Source organism: Neovison vison, chromosome X, assembly GCF_020171115.1.
Source record: "Neovison vison isolate M4711 chromosome X, ASM_NN_V1, whole genome shotgun sequence".
NCBI classification, from domain to species: domain Eukaryota; kingdom Metazoa; phylum Chordata; class Mammalia; order Carnivora; family Mustelidae; genus Neogale; species Neogale vison.
Genome location: NC_058105.1, coordinates 123581233 through 123595004, shown reverse-complemented (window position 1 = coordinate 123595004; position 13772 = coordinate 123581233).

The following is a 13772-nucleotide window of genomic DNA, read 5'->3' as shown; positions in this document are numbered from 1 at the left end:
TTCCATGGTGGAAGGGACAGGCAAGCTCTCTGGAGTCTCTTTTATAGGAACACTCATCTCATTCATAAAAGCTCTGTCCTCATGACCTAATCACTTCCCAAAGACCCCACACCCCCAAATACCATCACATTGGGGGTGAGCTTTCAACTTAAGAATTTGGGGGTACACAGCCAGTCTACAGCAGTTACTAAGTATTTTTAAGTATATATCAAGAGGTTAGATATCAGAGGAAAGCTATATAGAAATCATTCAACAAAGGTAGGATGAACCTAGATAGAGCAGACTCTGCTAGCTGCCTACTCAATAAGCAGTCTCTCCATTCTTCCCAGAAGACTCATTCTCCCAATCTGTCTTGGAGCAAATGTTGGCCATGTGACACCAAGATGATATGTGTAACATAAGCCAAAGCTTTCAGAGGGTTCTGAAAAAGCTTCTGCGCTCATGATTAAAGAAAACAGCTGGCACAGGCATTCTCCCTTCTTACAGCCTTGAACTTAAATATGAAGTGTGTTTTGTGGCCATTTACCAACAAGTATGAAGAAAAAGCAAAAGAATCCAAGCCATTCTGGGTTTGATATCATGGAGCCACAAAACCAATGCTAATGGCCATCTGCCATCTCTAGATTTCTCGATGTATAAGGACAAATCCTGATAAGACACTCTTAGCAATTAAATGCATTTCAAACACTACACCTATTACCCTCCCTTTTAAGAATTTGCTACTCAACGTGTGGTCCATGAACCAGCAGCCTAAGTATCACCTGAGAGCTTGTTAGAAATACAGATTCTCAGAGCACCTGGGTGGTTTAGTCGGTTAAGCATCTGCCTTCAGCTCAGGTCCTGATCTTGGGGTCCTGGGATCAAGCCTCGCCCCAGGCTCCCTACAAGGCCAGAGTCTGCTTCTCCCTCTCTGTCTGCCCCTCACCTTATATTGTGCTCATGTGTGTGCTCTCCCTCTAATAAGTAAAATCTTTAAAAAAAAAAAAAAAAAGAAAATGAAAATGAAATAAATGCAGAATCTCAGCCCACCTCAAACTCTGAATCAGAATCTGCATTTTAAGAAGTGCTTCACGTGATTTGTATGTACATTAAAGTTTGAAAATCATGGTTCTGACACCTTAGGGAAACAGAGGAAAAATATACTCTGCATACATACATAAAATATAATAATTTTTTTCAAACAAGGAATCATAGGGGAAAAGGAGGAGCAGAGGGCTTAGTTTCAAACACTTGTCTGCATATCACCTTCTATGTGGCAGGCATTTTATTTGTTTTTTATACACACACTGCAGTTTATATTCCCTATATTACTTAAACCTCAGATACGGTAGTCATTGATCTGGACTGGATGAAGAAATATGGCTTTAAAAAGTGCAATGATCTCTAGAGCCATTCAGACAGAGCTGCTTCTTGAACCTAGGTCTTTCTGACTTCAAAGCCCCCCTCCCTTTCTGCTATACTACACTGAATTTCCGGCTATAGGTTGAAAATGAATGAAATTTCGAAGGGAGGGAAGATGTGCTTTAATGGTGAGGGATCAATAGAATGAACTGCTAGGATCTGCATCTCTGGGCAGAATTTGGGAGATTAGGGAGATCAAAGGCTCCTGGGGGAAAAGAGAACAAGATGGGAAAGTACAGGGGAGAATGGAGTTTACATTGTGAATGGCAAATGATAGGCACACACTTAATTCAGAAGAAAAACTAAAGATGTTAAGGATAAAGAAGTAAGCAATGCTATGAAACTGACTTGCTTCAGAAATCCTCAGCCAGAATTCTAAACTCACACAGTTGTTTTCTGGCATGAAGTCCAGGAGATCATTTCTTATCTGAAACACTCATTTTTGTTCATATTCATAGGCAGTTCTGCTGACTATGTTGTTGGCTTAGCATTGCACATCTGGTCAGGGGGCCTCGTTTGGGCAAATGTGAACTGCCTACAATGGTGTTGATTCACATAACCTAGGAAAACACAGACTGAACCCAACAGGCTTTAGGGAATATTTATTTTTCCTTAAGAAAAATTATGTTCAGTAGAATTGAGCATGAGGGAACATGGACAGTCGCTGACACTGTTTGGATCGGGAAGGCCCTTTTCCCAAAAAGTCATGGCTCCTTCAGCAACATCATCATTAACAAAAGCCAAAAAAGGAACTTCCTGTTGACCCACATGGGGAAGGTGATAACTTGCCTTGAGTTAATCACTTTTCTACTTGGATCAAAATCTCAATCATTAGAGATCTTCCTATTTAACTTATAGAGTAAAACTGATTAATTGTCCCCAGAGAAGTTCCACTCAGTAAACGCAGTAAATGTGTTATAAAGCTCAGAAGACGAGAGAAAGCCAGAAGATTCCTCTTTTCTCAATGGGGTATGATCAGTTACTACGCCAAGGTAAATGGAACTTCCTAAGATGTGATTTTGATAGTATTATTTCCTTGCTTTAAAAAAAAAAAATGGGGATGCCTAGGTGGCTCAGTCAGTTAAGCATCTGCCTTCCGCTCAGGTCATGAACCCCTGGGCCTGGGATGGAGCCCTGCATGAGGCCCCATGCTCAGCGGGGAGCCTGCTTCTCTCTCTCCCTCCGCCTGCCACTCACCAGGCTTGTGCTCGCTTGCTCGCTCTCTCGCGCGCTCTCTTTCTCTGACAAATAAATGAATAAAATCTTTTTTAAAAAGTACGATCCAAATGTGTTCCCAGCCCTCAGTCATCATCTTTCTCACCTTCCTGTTTTATTATTTTCACCATGACTGTCATTATTCTAAATGATCTTGCTAATTTGCTTTCTGGCTTCCCTTCTGCCTTCCCCGTCTACAGTGAAGACCCCAGGGCAGCAGAAGCTCTGAGCATCATAGCCATCACCGCATGATCAGCCCCTGGGATGGTGCCTGGCGCTCTGGAAATACTTGCAGGAATTCATCATGGCCACTGTAGAAAAGATAAACTCCAGACTCATCTCTATTTTCACGTTCAAGACCTGTCCTTTCTCCAACTTCACCTTCCCAGGCTTGCTCTTTCCCTCCTTCCACTTTTGATCCCAGCCATACTGGCCCTGTCAGTGGCTCCCAAATAGGAGGACTTCTGTCGGACGGAGGGTTCTTACTGAATGCCCCCACATCTACGGACCTTCCCTACACTCTGCTCACCCAAATTCTATCCATGGTCTGTTGATATCTTTCTTTCTTTGTGAAGCCCCTCAAACTGCTCCTGCCCACACACATACCACACTCTTCTCTGCATCCATAGGGTGTCTATTCAAACCAGCTAACATGATCATGTATGTTCTGTCTGTGTTCTGCTTTCCTCTTAGACTGCTATACATCACAGTATCCACTTCAGGTACTGCTACTTACACTTTCATGTGTTTCTATGTTGCTACACTACATGCGCTCTAGGCAACTATATTTTTTTCGCTTTACTTCTCAAAAAGAAAGTTGCATAGGGTTTTCATATAGTAGACCTTTTTTTAAAGGTATTAATTGAATAAACTGAATTAGTTAATTAACATTTACAATGTACAGTTATAAGGATCTGAGGAAGTTTCTTGTGATATGGAGAATGTGGAGAGTAATAAAGGAGGAATCGTCTTCTGACTGGTATTACCCTATAGACCAGGAATAGAAAATAAATTTTCGTTCAAAGGCCACAATGAAAAACAACTTTCTCAAAAAGCAACTTCTTGGGTCGCCTGGGTGGCTCAGTCAGTTGAGCGTGTCTGCCTTCCACTCAGCTCATGATCTCACAGTCCTGGGATCGAGCCCCGCATCGAGCTCCCTGCTCAGTGGGGAGGCTGTTTCTCCCTTTCCCTCTGCTGCTCCCCCTGCTTGTTCTCTCTCTCCCTCTCAAATAAATAAAATCTTAAAAAAAAAAAAAAGCGACTTCTCAGGGTGCCTGGCTGACTCAGTTGGAAGAGCATGTAACTCTTCTTCTTTTTCTTCTTTTTTTAAGATTTACTTGTTTCTTTAGAGAGAGAGAGAGACCCAAGTGGAAGGAGCAGCACAGGGAGAGAGAATCCCAAGCAGAATCCTCAATGAGTGCAGAGCCTGAGGCTGGACTCGATCCCATCACCCTGAGATTGTGACCTGAGCTGCAATCAGGAGTCAGATGCTCAAAAGGCTGAACCATCCAGGCGCCCCAGAACATGCACCTCTTGATCTCAGTGTCATGAATTTAAGCCCCATGTTGGGTGTAGACATTACTAAAATAAGCAAACAAACTTTAAAAAGTAACTTCCCATGCCATTTTGCTAGAAGCAGCAAAATTGATCGCATTGAAAACTCATGCTTGTTTTTAAATGGGACTGTTTCCCATGACTATCAGATTTTAGAAGTCAAACATGGCATGGTTGGCCCTTAAGACATTCCAATGTAGAATGCATGGAAAACAGACAACGAATTGTGAAAGATCTACTTATGATCACCTCACCCATTAGCTTGTTGGGAAATGTATTTTATTACAGATAATAGTTCTCAAAACCCAAAGTTATCTTGGTCAAATCATTAATAGCTACCTAACAAATATCTGAACCAACTGTTCTTTCCGGCATGTCATCTACTTTTATGATTGCTCCCCACATTTCGTTATCTCCTACACAGCAGGGTAGAATTTCTAAATGTATAAATGATACAAAGTCAGTACTTTTTTATCAAGATGAATAGGAAAAGAATCTCATGTGCTGATTTACAAACTCTTGGTGTACTTGCAAGTGTCAACATTTATATCTCAGCTTTTGAATGTAGGCAAAAACATTCATTTTGTTTTAAAAATTGTGGATTTTTAAGATCAGGATTAATCTAGAATTCCCTTGAACAAAACTTCAAAATTTAAACTTACTATCATAAAATGTTTTTGTTTGGGGTTCATGGGTGGGTCAGTCGGTTAAGCATCAGACTCTTGGTTCTGGCTCACATCATGACCTCAGGGCTGTGAGATTGAGCCCCGTGTCTGGCTCTGTGGTGGAGCCGCCCTGGTGTTCTCTCTCCCTCTGCCCTGGCCACCCTCACACGTCCATGTTTTCTCTCTGTCTCTCGGGGGGGAAAAGGTTGCTGTTTTCCTATTAAATGTGAAATTTTTAAATTAGCTCATTTTGCATGATCTGAACTTTAATCTGATATTAAATATTTCTGCTTTGCTGCAATCTATGAAAGCATGTTGTCTGTTTTTGAAATTTCAACATAAATCCAGGATGACTGTGAATAACGACTTCAAAAAGTAAATTTTCTATCACAAAAGGCTTTTAGCTGTTTTATTATCAAATGTGAAATTACAGAAGTGGCCCCAGTATGTGAATTTTTAATAAACTTTAAAAAGAAATGTATCCTCTTTATAATATTGAAAAACAATTGCTCTATGCCTCTTGATTTTTTTTTCTTTTCTGTAACTCATGAGTGTTTTGATTCCAAATGAGTTTTGCTTTGTTTTTGAGAGAGAGAGTGCAGGCATGAGAGGGGTAGGGGTGGTAGGGGTTGTGGGGAGGAGCAGAGGGAGAGAGAGAATCTTAAGCAGGCTCCATAACCAGTGCAGCGTCCTACTCCGGGCTGGATCGCACAACCTAGAGATCATGACCTGAGCTGAAATCAAGAGTCAAAGGCTTAACCGACTGAACCACCCAGGCGCCCCCCAAATGAGTTTTCTACAAAATATTCTCTATCAATGATTATTTCGGAACCTATAAATAAAATGGTTTTTTCTCTGTTCTTTTTTTAAGGTTTTTATTTATTTATCTGAGAGAGAGAGAGAGAGAATGAGAGAGAGAGAGGAACATGAGTGGAGAAAGGTCAGCAGGAGAAGAAGACTCCCTGCCAAGCACGGAGCCTGATGTGGGTCTCGATCCCGGGACTCCAGGATCAGGACCTGAGCCGAAGGCAGTCGCTTAACCAACTGAGCCACCGAGGCGCCCTCTCTGTTCATTCTGTAGGTAAAAATATTTGAAACCATTTGTCTGTGTGAGCTATGTATGTGTGTTCTTCACACACTGACATTTTGAAATTCTGTTTAAAGGTATCTTCATATTTTAAAAAAAAATCAATGAAACAAGGGCTTGCTTAAAGAAATCCTCTTGCTTCCACTGGTGGATACTCTGCAACTATAAATCCCAGAGTCAGGAGTTCACTATGTTCCAATGGGGGAAGATGCTCAGGTCACACTTGGATTGAAAAATGCAAGGCACATAACAGTACATATAGAACAGTACTTTTTGTGAAGAAAAGGTGAGAAATAGGAATAAACATTCATGGGAATAAACATTCATTAATGTATTTTGCTTTTTGAACCAAGTAAATCTATGAGCTATTCAAATATAATGAAATAAAATAAGATCTATTCAAAATTAAGTGAAACATGGGGCACCTGGCTGGCTCAGTCAGTAGAGCATGTGACTCATGATCTCAGCGTCTTGAGTTCAAGCTCCATGTTGGGTCTAGAGCCTACTTAAAAAAAAAAATCAGGGGTGCCTAGGTGCCTGAGGTGGTTAAGCGTCTGACTTCAGTTTAGGTCATGATCCCAGGTCCTGGGATGGAGCCCCACATGGGCCCTGCACTCAGCAGGGAGTCGGCTTGTCCCTCTCCCTCTGCCTCTCCCCCAACTCGTGTGCGTTCTCTCTCTCAAATAAATAAATAAATAAAATCTTTCTTTAAAAAATCAAGTGAAAGGGGAGGTGAACCATGAGAGACTATGGACTCTGAAAAACAATCTGAGGGGTTTGAAGTGGTGGGGGGGGGTGGGAGGTTGGGGTACCAGGTGGTGGGTATTATAGAGGGCACAGCTTGCATGGAGCACTGGGTGTGGTGAAAAAATAATGAATACTGTTTTTCTGAAAATAAATAAATTGAAAAAAAATCTGTAAGAGGTCAGTAGCCATCAAAAGGCTAATTAAAATGTTAATTAAAATCCCATGCAACTTTCAAAAAAAAAAAAAACAAGTGAAACTGTGTTCTGATTTGGCTAAAAGAAGATAAGATGACAACTGAAACAGGAGCTAAAGCTACTATTCAAATTTCTTTGTTTACAATTCAGGGCTTTTTAGTATATTCACAAATTATGCAACCGTTACACTAATTCCAGAAATTCTTCATTACCCCCTGGAGTAACCCTGCGCATTAGCAGTCACTCCCCATTCCTTCAGTTCATCATTTGCTTTTTTAATCATAAAGCATTCAAGCAAAACATAAATTCCAAGCAAAAAATGATTTTTAAACAGCACTTGTTACAATAGCCCTTGTGAACAACATCCACAATGGGATTTCTAGCAGACTTCAGTCTACTCTTAAACTCAATATCTACTTCTACTTCCATACTCCTAGTTTTTCTTCTCTATTATTATTATTATTATTATTCTTTTTTTATTCTTATTATTTTTATTATTATTACTATTATTATTTTGAGACCCCTTCAGGTGCTGCAGAAGCACCACGCCCACATTCACACACTGTCGCCAGACCTGCTCACACACACTGTCGCCAGACCTGCTCACTCCCACTGAGCCTTCGCCACTAAGCTCTTCTCTATTGTCTTCTGCTAATGACACACTGGGGAATTTGCACATTTGTTGTAATAAACACCTAAAACCCGCAGTCTATTGGATTTCGCTGTTTACATTTTAATTAGAATGTCAAAGTGAATTTCCAAAAAAAAAAAAAAAAGGAAAGAAGAGAAAAAGAATGACCCCCTACTCCTGTGGAGGAGTGGCCACGGCGCACATCTCGTGCAAGAGCAATCCCAGTACTCCCTCAACTGGGTCTGGGACCGCCCATACAGTGAGTTGCCCACAGAGCATTCCCCCCAAAGCTCATAGGGTTCCCCACATCTGACCCTCTGGCCTCTTCTTCACAGTGTTCCCTGTCCCACCTAAACCACTTCCTCTCATCCTCTAAGACCCAACTCAAATGATAGCTCTCCAGTGCCCACTTTGGTAGAAACATGCCACCATCACAGATGCAACCCTTCCTGAGGGATTCCAGAGCCTCACAGAATTTATTAGCTATCTCTTTCTAAGGTCCTGATGTTCAGGAGCAGTGTTGGGCTTTGCACCGAGAATAATAAGTTTTTATTTTATGTCGTTGCTGTAGATAATAGGGAAGAATGACTAGGCACCGAGCGATGTAGGATAAAACAATTATGGCCGCCTATCTTTTATGAACCACAGGGAGTGTTTGCAAGTCTGAAAAGGAAGTGGAGAATGCCGCCAAAAAACTGTCCAATGGTTCACACACAGTCCGAAGGAGTGCCCAAAGGTTTTCACTGGTCAAACAGAATGTAATTCCACAGAGGTGGCATTGTTTTAAGTCAGCCTAAAGAAAGCAGGTATAAAATAGCAGACTGTAAATGAAGATGCCCACAGCTTTGCCTACTTTCTGATTAATTTTCCTGTAGTTTTTTTTTTACATTATTTAGTAGTTTTGTTTTTTAATAAAATTCAAGTACAGTTAAAAATTGTTTTCTAGGGACACCTGGGTAGCTCAGTCCGTTGGGTGGCTGCCTTCAGTTCAGGTCATGATCCCAGGGTCCTAGGATTGAGTGCCTCATCGGGCTCCCTGCTCAGTGGGGAGTCTGCTTCTCCCTCTGCCTGCTCTGCCTGCTGTTCCCCCTGCTTGTGCCCTCTGTCCCTGACAAATAAATAAATAAATAAATAAAAACTTTTTTTAAAAAATTGGTTTTTAATACTTCTTCATAATTCAGATGAGGACAAATTAACTACACTGTGCTGATATTTTATGAAAGGTGTAACTTTTCAGTCAGGGTCCAGTCAGGAAAAGGAAACTCTCGCCAAGTATTTTCACAGAGAATGTGACCTAAGGAATTGGTTTAAACACATGAGACGGCGCCTGGGTGGCTCAGTGGGTTAAGCCTCTGCCTTCAGCTCAGGTCATGATCTCAGGGTCATCGGATCGAGCCCCAAATCGGGCTCTTTGCTCAGCAGAGAGCCTGCTTCTCTGCCTACTTGTGATCTCTCTCTCTCTCTCTGTCAAATAAATAAATAAAATATTTTTTGAAAAATAAATGAACAGACGTGAGAGCGCCGCCCCGGAGCGGAGGAAGTAGCGGCGCGAGGTTAGCAGGGTGGAGCCCGCGGAGGAGCTGCGGCAGAGCAGAACGCAGGCCGCGAACAGCGGGCCCTGAGGGGCTGATGCTGCTGTCTCTGGGCCCGTGCACGGAGGATGGTTCTGGGAATACGAAAAAAAAAAAAAAAATGAAAAGGGAAACCAAAAGCAACCCTGTAACTTGAAACAACTGCCACTGCCATGGCCAGGGTTAACACTGACACGAGCTAGAAACAGTGACGAGCGGCCCCTTTTGTCTCCCGCAGCCTCCCTCCCGGCCCGCCCCCCCCAGCCGCGTCTGACCACAGCCCGGAGCCCCGGTCTGCAGACTCTCGGTGCCAACATCTGAGAGAAGAGTACAGGAGACCGGGTTTGGGCTGAGACAAGAGCTTGATGATCAGCTTATTAGTTAACTTAGTACTGCCCAGGTTCATATTTAAGAAAACCAATGTATGTAAATTAAAACTCTGAAACCTATCAGCTTTTACAATTATAAGTCACACAGTTCGCGTGTTAATGTCCTGGATTCATGATTTCAGGGTTCCTGTCAATTAGTTGTCAGTAAGGGATGTCTTAAAATTTCTAAATCCAATTCGGAGATAGGGTCGATATTAACGAGATGTGTATCCAGCGAAAACACATTTCAAAGTCAGCATCTCTGGCCTCTACCCACACGATGCCCTTAGTGCCCCCAGGCCCAAGTTGGGGCAACTGAAAAAATGTCTCCAGGCTGGGCGCCTGGGTGGCTCAGTGGGTTAAGCCGCTGCCTTTGGCTCAGGTCATGATCTCAGGGTCCTGGGATCGAGTCCCACATCGGGCTCTCTGCTCAGCAGGGAGCCTGCTTCCTCCTCTCTCCCTGCCTGCCTCTCTGCCTACTTGTGATCTCTCTCTGTCAAATAAATAAATAAAATCTTTAAAAAAAAAATGTCTCCAGGCTTTGCCAAATGTCCCAAGGGCCAAAATCACTCTGGCTGAAAACCAATGGTCTATCACCACGTGAGTGATGTATTAGTTAAATGTAGATAATAATGAAGAGAACTGAGAAACGAGCCCCTCATTCTTACTATCCCTAACTGGAACCTCCTCTCTGCTAACTCAACATGAAATCTGTAACTGGGTTTCAAAATCCTGTCAGCTTCATTATGGGGGGAAAAAATCTTTCTCATCTTTGAGGAGACCATTCCCATATTTGGGCCAGAGTCTTTTCATCTCTGCTTGTAACTGAAGAGGGAAGATTCCTGAATCTGAATGTGCCTTGCTGCATTCCCAAGTATGAAGCTCAAACTACTGAGCTCTGGTTTTTAGCTGCTCCCATACTATTTATCTTGGGCTTTTGTGGTTGAAGCCAGAGTTCTAAGATGTCTGAGTTGTGAAAGCTTTCAAACTGGATTTTTTTTTTATAAAAAAGAAAGGTGAAAGTAGAAAATAGTTTCTCTCAATAATCAGTTTTTGGACTCATTAGTAAAGGAAACATTAAATTAAAATACTAAAGATATAAGAATTAAGAATTATTTCTCTATTTAGATAAATGCCTTAGAATATTTGAAATACCTGTAGCTAATATGTGAAATGTTTCTCTCTTTTTCATATGCCTTCAAGAGAAAACCCAACAAAAATAAATATAGCACAAAGAAAATGAAGGGTTCCAAAGCACATTTGGTTAGGTGAATTGATAACTAATTTTGCTTAAACTTCCTTAAATATGTAAAGAGGATCGTTTATCCCACCAGAGCTATCCCACACAATTAATATTCCACACAATTATCTAATTCTATATAATTAATGGAGCTAATATTAAATCATAAATAGTTCAATCAAAAGTGTGTCTCTATTCACTGATGATGTTAAAATATTCTGTCCAAGGGGACATGGTGTCTTCCTCTTATCTTTCCTCCCTTCCTCTCTTTATAGTGCATAATATATGCTAAGTGTGAAAAACTTATTAAAGAGCTTACAAAATAACCAAAATAAAGCAGCTAATCTCAAAATCCAGACAATATTTTAAGGTATGTCATTTATTACAGGGTGTTTTCTGTACCAATTTTTGTCAATGTATTCATTTGTCAAAAAAGCATAGGTATGACTTGAGATCATGCTTTTAAATTTTACAGCTATATATTTTGTTGAACATAATATCATGCACATGTTCTCCTAGGGCCAAATAGTCTTCAGAAAGATCAAGTATTCATGGGGTGCCTGGGTGGTACTGTCAGTTGAGTGCACGGCTCTTGGTCTTCACTCATTCATGATCTCAGGGTCCTGGGACTGAGCCCTGCATGGGCTCTGTGCTCAGCATGGAGTTTGCTTGGGGTTCTCTAACCCTCTCCCTCTCTAGCTCATGCTCTCTGTCTCTCTCTTAAATAAATAATCTTTTAAAAAATTAAATAAAATTTCTCAACTTGTTCATGTTGGCATATTATGCTTACTTGTGTTTATACTTTTCTCCTAAAAGTATTAGCACTCAAAGAATTAAGCTTATTTGATGATATATTGTTTCCAGGATTTTTTTAAAGCAGTTTTGGTGGATTTTTTGAGACAGAGAGAGTGTGTGTGTAAGTGGGGGTGCGGGAGAGAAAGAATCTGAAGCAGGCTCCACACCCAGCATGGAGCCTGATAACGGGGTTCAATTTCACAGTCCTGAGATCATGACCTGAGGCGAAATCAAGAGTTGGATGCTTAACTGACTGAGCCACCCAGGTGCCCCTAAGTGTGTCTACGATTTTTAAATCAAGCTCTAAATTTACTATTTTAAAAAGCCTCTATTTTCTATGTCTTAGAGTCTCACCTTTATTTTCTGCATCAAAAACATAACCGAGATCAGGGAATTTGTAAATCACTCCTGCTGTGTATCACTGATGCAAATCTCTCCTGCTTATGGAACGCAGTTATCACAGTGCTTGGCACACAGTCTGATTTTAATGAAAGTCAGTATTATTCTAAGATTTCTTGCGTTTTTTCTATGTGAAACTTCAGCTTTGAGAATAAAGCAAATTTCATAAAAGGAGAATGTAAATATGAATTATTTTCACATGAGTTACTACTATAGGTCAGGGTATCTCAAGCCCGCATAACTGAAATTTAGAACCGCATAGTTCTCTATTGGGTATTGACCTATACATTACAGAATGTTTAGCAGCATCCCTCATCTCTACCTACTAAATGCCAGCAGCACTCCCCCCACCCCCAACAGTTGTCACAATGAAACATGTTCCCTGACACTGTCAACCACCCCCTGACAGGCAAAACTGCCCAAGGTCGGAAAATTCCTCTAGATCCAAACCAAAGATATTCCTTTATGAAGACCTGCCACCATGAGTGCTGTATCTGAAAATGTACATATAAGGTGAGGTTGCGTTTTCTTCTGAGAAGTCTCTTAGGCTTCCTCATGTCCTCGAGATCTCAAAATGTGGATGGTGCCAGAACGGGTCACCAAAGACGTCGGAGCCAATAGGATTGAACAAAGAGGCACATAATGAAGATATCTGGCTGAAAGTCAATGCATTTGGAAACTAAAATATCCTTTCATTCTCATCCAAAAACCAGGACAGCACCACATGATGCTGGAGTGATGAATGAAAAGAGAATACCCGGGGGACCTGGGTAGCTCAGTGGGTTGAGCCTCTGCCTTCGGCTCAGGTCATGATCTCAGGGTCCTGGGATCGAGTCCCGAGTTGGGCTCTCTGCTCCACGGGGAGCCGGCTTCCCCCTCTCTCTTTGCCTGCCACTCTGCCTACTTGTGATCTCTCTCCGTCTGTCTGTCAAAGTGAATAAATAAAATCTTAAAAAAATAAAAAGAGGGGCGCCTGGGTGGCTCAGTAGGTGGGGCCTCTGCCTTGGGCTCAGGTCATGATCTCCGGGTGCTGGGATCAAGCCCGCATCGGGCTCTCTGCTCAGCGGGGAGCCTGCTTCCCACTCTCTCTGCCTGCCTCTCTGCCTACCTGTGATCTCTGTCAAATAAATAAATAAAATCTTTAAAAAAAAATACCCATGAAGATAAAATGTCTGCTGTCTCCTCCATCTCCTTAATCTTCTCCTTACCTGTGCAATATAAAGACTGTGAGCTACTTCACTATTAGTAGCAATATAAGGGCCAAAAAAATAGTTTTAAATTATTAATATAACGAATGTATCTGGAATTCATTCAAACTTTTTGCTTTCCTTCCTTTATACACCTTAAAGGTATATTCGGTGGCGAATCAACTGCTGTGAGAGTATAATGAAGAGAAAGCCAACCGTGCCTGTTGAGTGAACCGGCTAGGGTGCTGGTAGCTGCTCTAACCAACCACTCAAAGTGAATGGCTACACGGAACAGGTTAAAAGTTTCGTTCTCACTCCTGTAACAGGCCAATTTGGAGATTTTTGGTCACTGGGCAGGCAGTTTTCCTCTACAGGGATCTGCCATTCCCCGAGGCCTTGCGTCACGAGAATAAGGAAGGTACCAGCCGGCCCAGACCCACCCGAGCTGACAAACTCAACTCAATCCACATTTCACTGGTGACAACTAAGGGCCTGGTCACATCAGAAGCAAGGGCAGCTGGCAGACATAGTGTTGGGCGGGGAAGCTGCCTTTCGGTGGTCACGCCTCATGATAGAAGGGGAGCACAGCTATTGGTGGACAGCCAGCATTCTGCCATAATGAATACACTGCTTTAACTCAAAGCAGGCTGGGGGGGGGACCTAGTAATTGAATTTTGTCCCCCCAAAGATATGACGAAGTTCTAGCCCCAGAGCCTCC